This window comes from Gymnoscopelus microlampas (assembly GCF_963454915.1).
Source record: "Gymnoscopelus microlampas genome assembly, chromosome: 19".
NCBI lineage: Eukaryota > Metazoa > Chordata > Actinopteri > Myctophiformes > Myctophidae > Gymnoscopelus > Gymnoscopelus microlampas.
In genome coordinates, this window is record NC_139956.1 from 34,694,780 (window position 1) to 34,703,215 (window position 8,436).

Here is an 8,436-nt window from a genome sequence, read left to right on the forward strand (position 1 = left end):
TAAGAAAGAAACATTGAAAAAAAGAACTTTCTAAAAAAAAAAAAAAAAAAAAAAACTCAAACTAAACTCAAAATGTCAGCGTTAAACAAAATTAAAAAATATGAAAAATTCAAAACTATAATAATCTTGAAAGGGAAAGCTTAGAATAAATCTCTACCCTCTACTGGCTGATGACAGGAATTGAGTGTTGGAGACATTAGTAAACAATGTTGCTCACTTATATTTCTCGTCCACCACTTGACACCATCATAACCCTAGAATAAGCTGTTGGAAAAAGTGAATCTGGAACAGAGAAGAGGAACAAACTATTCCTCTGACTAAAGGCTCTTTTATACATTTATAAAATGAGGCTTTAGGAGACGCAAGGAGAACACCAGACAATTACTGTATGGCTTCTTTGTCCAGCTATCATCAGAGTGATAGCAGATAGAAATACTCCTGTATTAAAAACGTACTTGAGTAAAAGTAGCCTACTAAAGTATTGGCATCAAAATATACTTAGAGTGCCCAAAGTAAAAGTACTTGTTACGCAGAATGTCCCATTTCACAAGTTTTCAAATGTATAAAATGTATAAAAACTTTTGAAAATAGCAGATCAACAAGTTCACAACGTGTCGCATCGCGACACAACACGTTGTGAACTTGTAGATCGGCAGAAGTGTGTATAGGCTGAAGTGGTTGATATATGTTTTGTAATAATAATCTAAATGTACAAAAGTAACTAGTAACTAACGTTTTCAAATAAGTGTAGTGAAGTAAAAGTACAATATTTGTCTCTTGAGTAGAAGTAGTGGAGTAGAAGTAAAAGTATTGAAAATAATATATATATAAAGTATTGAAATACTGCAGTAAAAAAAAAGTAGCCTACCTCAGACCCCTACCATTCCAATCCCACCTCAGTTTCTGACTACCAGTCAGAAATTCAATTCAATTCAAATGTGCTTTATTGGCATGAGAAAACACACACTTACATTGCCAACGCAAGTGTCAAATGAAAACAATACAAACTGAGACATGTATGTACAATTAGAGGGAATAAAGATGTGTACAGAGTAACAGAGCTATCGCAACTTGAAAAACTAGCTTACAAAACCACAAAAATGTTCATTTGCTGTTAAATATTTATATCCAATCCCTGAAGAAGACCATTCCAAGTCAAAACGTTGGTTGTCATTAAATTATTTTTTATCGTGGCAATGGGTGCGCAGACTTTTTTTTTAATCACTTTTAGTCTTCTGCACCAAGGTCAGCACCTCAGCAATACTGGTGTCCGCCCTTCTCCTGTTTATTTGCCAGCACTGTACACATATAGATCAGGGTAGCTTGGTATAATGCTTTTGGGACACAAATAGCAGCAGTTTTTCAAATGTGTTATCATTATTATTATTATCATTTAATGTTCACCTCGCCTCAGTACAGATAGTGCAGGAATACACAATGATTAGTGGTCCTCTATATCCCATTGAACATCCTTCTGTCACAACAGCTCACAAATCTTGTTGTGTTTACACATTGTTGTACTTCATCCAGCAAAAATGGGAGTTTTTTTGTCATTGTTTAAAAGAATAAAAGTCTGCACAACAGCATTGCTCCTAAACGTTTTTTTTTACTTTAAAACACAGAAAGTGGTACAGGTGGCCTTCATCAGGCATAATCAGGTGAGATGAAGGCCATGATGTGTGGACGAAACATTGTACCACTTTTTGTGTTTTAAAGTAAAAAAAAAAAAAACACCTTTAGCAGCAATGCTGTTGTGCAGACTTTTATTCTTTTAAACTGTTATTCTGTGTCCAGCACCAGCGACGAACTGGATGTGTGCAACCCACTTCTGAACTAGTTTTTTTGTCATTGGTCATGTTTTCATCCTCTCTTTGGGTATTGTAATTTGAGGGAAGCATGTGCCTCTGAAGTCTTGATGCCACTCCCCATGTTGACTCCCCTCTGCTAGATATACATACATGAATATCCTCTGTGAAGCCTCTCCAACTCTTCACCTGGCCTGAGCTTCAACACAAAGGCGATGATGGGCTGGGAGGAGGGGTTGATGGGTCACTGATTTAAATTCAAAAGAGCATTTACATTTTAGCACCACCTAAAACAATTCAACCAAGACACGCTTCCATAACAAAGCCACAGAGCGAGATGCCCCATCAAACAACTGATTCTTGGACACTATTCACAAGCAGTTAGCAGACAGAACCCCCAACTCAACTAAACCAAATTAGAAAAAAACAAAAAGAAAACTACCTGACACACTGGGGAAAATGACCCAAAAAACTGAGCAAATTGGAAAACTATTTGATCTTATACAGTCAGAGAATACAGTGGTAGAATACCTGAGCACAGTGACTGGTCCAAAACGATGGAAAGTCTTCACTATACGTACAGACACAGTCTCACAACCAGTGGTGGAAAAAGTACTAAAATGTCTTACTTAAGTAAAAGTATCAATACTGCAATGTAGAAACACTGTTACTGTTAAAAGTTTGGTAATCAAAATGTACTTGAGTAAACGTACAAAAGCATTGGCATCAAAATATACTTAAAGTACCAACAGTAAAAGTACTCATTATGCAGATTAAGTTATCATTGTCTAAAATGTACAAGAAAATCTTTTGAAAATAGCCAAAGTTTAAATAGGGCTGGAGTGGTTAATATGTTTTGTAATAATTATCAAAATCTACAAAGTAACTAGTAACTACGTTTTCAAATAGTTTACTGGAGTAAAAAGTACAATATTTGCCTCTGACATGTAGTGGAGTAGAATATGTTGCAACACCACTTTCCTGGGAGAGAGAGAGGGAGAGAGATGGAACCGCCATGATTATTTTTCTAACATTTAACCTTCATATTCTTGTAAACTGAAAGCCTCCAATTAAATAAACATTTTCTTTATCTTCCTCTGCGTTTTGGCTTATTGACCTCCTTGACCTTGACAATCAAAAATGCATGCATCATACATAATGGATATTAAGTTACTGTATGAAGTTTCATGAAGTTGTGTTGTTATTGGATACAGTGTATTGAATCTGTGGACCGTCATTGTGGACAGAGTTATATAAATACACAATCACACTGCCTTAGATTAGCGGGTGGAAACCTCATATGTCCAAAACTGATACTTTTCAGGATTCAAATTCAAAAGTAGCAAAAGCAGCAGATCTACAAGCTCAAAACGTGGCGCCTCGCGCAGCGTTTCGAGCTTGCAGTCGCAGATCTGCTACTTTTGATGCTTCTGGTGACGCTGTAGTATGATCAAGTAGGGCGTTAATATACGAAAAAACACAAAAAGTTAAAACATGGAGATAAGAGGTTTCTGCCCAACAGCAACGATAGGTCAAATGTGGGTATATGTAGGCCTACTCTAAGGGTGCGTGGAAGTATGTAAGAGAAAGTGGAAAATAGAAATGAACAGACTTTGTGTGTGAGTGACCCTGCTCATCTTTATGTGTTAAACCAAATTCAGTTAAAAATGTACTAGCACAACTGTTATTGAATAGATAGCAATACTTTTGATTGATTGATATCTTTATTGATCGTGAAATAAAACATTATGTCACATGTACCATACATCTGACCCACCATAATCAAAAGGATGATGCAAAAAATCCTGTTTTCATTGCTGTCCTTTTATACTCCTTTGTCATTATGTTTACTGAAATGTTATTACAGTTTAAACAACATTTGGTCAGGAGGCACTAATTGCAACACTCCATTTATTATTAATTCCCAGCATTCAGTTTTCTAAGCATTTTGCTTAAAAAACTGGCTACAACATTTTGTTGTTGCCAGGTAGGCTAAAGGGGAGGGGGCGGGGTACTTTTCGACATCAGGGAAAAGGGGTACTGAAGCCAAAAAAGTTTTTAAACCACTGACTTTAGGGGGTAGACATTAAGCCATTCTTCTTCAAATGAGTCTTCCGGGTCATTCTGTCATTGATTCATGGCCCATTTCATGGACTTCATTTGGGCCTCATCAGAACTGTCTTACTGTATTTTTTAATAGCCTGTTGTCATTAAGAAGGTTAGCTTTTATTAACCACTGACATCTACTATTTTGCACAGGTCTAACTCTATAATCTCTACAATCTCTATAATCTCAAAGGCAAAGCGCATTGCATCGTGAGCTTGTAGATTTCCTATATAATTTAGTTTCGTCATTTGACTGTGTCAGGGTGAAGTTGTTTTAAACCCTTAAGGCCCTGCTGGTCTTAAATTAGAAGCACCACCTCATAAGGAGGAATGTGTATAAAGTCTTCCAATGCAGAATAGAAGAGTTTACATTCCACAGAGCCACACTTCCCTATGCTCATTGAGAGAACGCTGGAACACTTCCACTGTTTATTGTTCATTGTTTATTAAGGCTCCCCATTAGTCTACACCTTAGTGGAGACTATTCTGCCTGGGGTCCAGGCAAAGAACATCACAATACGAATCATAAAATACAGTACAGCATGATCAATGTTAGTGAACAAAAACACAAACTTAGAGAACACAATTTACATTCAAATTAAAATAATAATTAAAAAACAAAACAGGTTTGTCTGTCCAAAAATACCAATAATAATAACAACCTAATCTAATTTCCTTTTTGATTATCGCTTCCTTAAGTTTCTTTTTTAAACCAAATGCATTTCTAGTTAGAGTCAAATGTGGGGGGAGCACATCCCAGTATGCTATGGCTCTGTACATTACTGTTTTCTTGTGTGCATTGGTTCTGGGCAGAGGTAAAGTAAAGTGAACACTTAGTGCCTGTCTAGTATTATAACCTGTCTTGCCCATGCTCATTGAAAGATGGAGAGATGACCCTATGACCCCATGCCCAAGTCAGAGCCTTGTCCTTGAGCCTTTAATGATGACAAAGTGTTTGTGTAGCAACAGTAACTGTATTTCTTAATCACCCCGTCACATTGCTTGTACGGCAAAAACATGGAGCAAAGCGCAATCCAGTAATGCTCGAATAGAATGACCGCATTACATTTGTTTATATGAAAATGTGTTTAGTAGACAATGTGCTCATTCTTTTGCACAGATGAATACCGAACACTTAAGTTTCCTGTCTCGTAGCCGTCTTCTGTACATAGCTAGTTTGGCTGTTTTTTGTTTTGTTTTGTTTCAAATCTTAAAAAAGTCACCACATGCTGCATCCAATGTTCCCTCTAAGCTGTAGACAGACACAGTACACAAACGTGCACGTTTGTGTACTGTGTCTGTGCCATGCATGGCCATGATGGCTTGATCAACTCAGGGCGGCGGCCAGACACAAATCTATCAACACAATGGTGGACAAAGTAGCCTTAACCCCAATACCTCAGTCAAAGTATAGATATTCCCGGGCAAATATTTATTCAACTAGTGAAAGATGCTCTGTGAAATGTGTACTTGAGTTAAAGTACTGGAGTACTTTATTTTAAAGGTACCTTAGTATTCAAAATGACACAGTTTACAGTACAAAGTGCATCTATTTCATATCAATGCATTGCTGTTTGAAAGATGTTTTCCAAATTCTTTGTAGATTGGCTATTTTCACGATATTTGAAATAGGTCTTCGGAGGTTAATTCATAATGTACCTTTTTTCCCTTTTTTTCCTTTTGAAATGTAGTAGTGAAAGTCATAAGCATCCAAAAAAGTAACATACAGTACAGTGCTAAGTAACTATACTTAGTACTCAGATGTTTTACTTAAGTAAATGTATCAATCCCACAATGCAAAAAATGTAACTGTAAAAGTTCGGTATTCTAAATTTACTTAGTAAAAGTATAAAAGTATTGGCATGAAATATACTTAAAGTACCAAAAGTCATTATGCAGAAATGTACGTTTTGTAATAACAATCTGAATCGGCAAAGTAACTAGGAACTAAAGCTGTAAAATAATTGTAGTGGAGTAAAATGTACTTGAGTACATGTACTTAGCTACTTTACACCACAATTGATGCCTCAGGCTGCCACCCGAGTGGCTGTTTTCATTATTTTGTGTTACCGTATGTGTGTACTTTAGTCTTTTGTGTGAGGTATCTGCCCGGGCGTAGCCACACCCACCTACCCCCACTTTGCATAAAGTATTCAGCTACTACATCAGTACATCCCATACTCAGTATAAATAACACTCAGACAGCAGTAAGTCAACACATAGCTAGCTAACCATCATCATGAGTAAGCCGCTTAAGAAGAAGATGAAACTTACAGGCAGCAGTGGTCAGGGCTCTGAAGGCCGGATGCCCGATAGGCCCGCTCTGAGATCCAGCTCTGGCGGCGCTGCATCCACTGACCTCCAGGCCAAAGATTCCAAGAAGAAATGCAGTTCTTTCCAGACGGAATGGCTGTCACAGTTTGTGCAAACGGTGGACAAACAATCGGTGAAACTGGGAGATATTTTTTCTTTTTCAAGCGAGAAAGGACTGATCTGCAAAACGTGCCGCGAAGCCAAAGTTCCGGGTGACTTTTCGGAGGGGAAAGTGTGGAGAGAGTGGAGGGTGGACTACCTCAGACGTCATGTCAAGCAGAAAAGCCATGTGAACGCTGTTGGAGTTCTACGAAGACGCATGCAGGGATTTGGAATCGGCGCATTACAGCAGGAGAGTGCAGAGGAGCAACATCAGAGCGATGAACTGCCTCACGAGGACAAATCTGACGCCCAGCAAGCGAAAGTTGTCATTGACAACATTCTACTCGCCATCAAAATGGACTCATCACTGCTGAACGTTCAACGAATCCACGACCACATGGCAAAGTATGTGAGTATACCAGAAAAATTGCGAAGCGAAAATGAATTTGAATTTCTGGACTCAATCAGTGAAATTGTACGGTGCGAGACAATGTGCAATATTCGAAAAGCCCCGTGGCATACCCTGATAGTAAGCCTGCACGAGAGAACAGACCTGCTAATGTTGTATATAAAATACCGGGAGGAAAACGAAGTCAGCTACAAAACTGAGTTTGCTGACCTCATTCCGTTAACAGCACGCTGTGCTCAGGATATTGCAACGGCCATCCCTTTATTTTACTCCAGACACGAGCTAGACATGCAGAGAATGGTGATGCTGACCTCTGATGATGCCTTAGTGCTAGGAGAGCACGACGGAGCTGCAGCGTTATTAAAACGGCAAATACCGCATCTCACAGTGCAGCACTGCATGATCCACGGGAAGGACAAGCGCCTCGACGCTGCTTGGGAAGACGTGCCGTTGATGCGAGAAGTGGACGCTCTTCTTAAAGCTTTAACAGTTGTCACCAAGTCAGCGTTAGAGGACACGTTTGTGATGAACCTAGAAGAGGTTCTGGGCAGACTGTCATCCAGGCCTTTGAGTGACTTTGAACCACAGTGGCTGGCCCGCTACCGAGCTATGCTCGCTGTTCAGAAAAACAGGAGGATTGAAGGATACTGCAGTGACGTATACAGCGATACCGGAGATCCGGTGGCAAAATACTGCGGCAAAAAGCTGAGCGAGTACAAGGCTGCGTTCCAAGCTCTCCTAAAAGTGTTGGATGAGGTGGTGGGACTCGACGATTGTCTCAAAAAAGGCGACCTGACTGTGATGGAAGTGCACCGCGTGGCAAGAGCAAAGGTCGCGACAATGCGGAAGGACAAGGAAGACGAGGAGGTTGAGTGGAGTGAAGATGAGGCAATGATTGCCTCGACAGATGAGGACATTGACCTGTTCACTCGTAAGGTGTGTGATCTGCTCGACGCTCATTTCCCAGCGGACGGTTTATTAAGCGAGTGGTCTGCGTTTGACATCGCGGCGCTGAGACCTGCGAACCTCAGTTCTGACTTTGGCTCCACGGACGTCGCTATGCTGGCAAAGAAGTACGAGGCCATTCTCCGCCCACAGTCTATGGATGCCATCAAGCGGGAATACGCTGACCTCAAGCGCAGAGTGAAACTGAAACTTAAACGAGAGCCTCATTGGGGCTCATTCTCAGACCTGCTGGATGCTACACTCAATTGCGCCGAGCTGAGAGACGTCTCACAGCTCATGGACATTTGTGGTACATTTGAAGCATCCGTTGCAGAATGTGACAGAGGATTTAAATTGATGAATGAGATCAAAAAAGCATCCGGAACATTTAGCGAAGTGCAAGATTTGGAGCACATGATGCGCATCAAGTCAAGGCAAGAAGCACATGGGGCCATCGACTTGGACAAAGTGTACAACCACTGGAGATGTGAGAAGGACAACTATTAGGCCCCTAAACTGGTGCAAATATCATTCACATCATATACTCTCTAACTTAGTGTGATGCATGCTTCCGTTCATTATAAGTTCAGTTCTCAGTTGTTGATCAAATCTGTGCCAAGTATGTCAATGTATTGTTGGCATAAACGTGTGTGAATACCATGTGTCAAAATGTGTTCATCTATAATACCAATAAATGGACAAGCAAAAACAATATTTGTTTCTTTTTCATTGTAACTGGCCTAGATATATAGTACA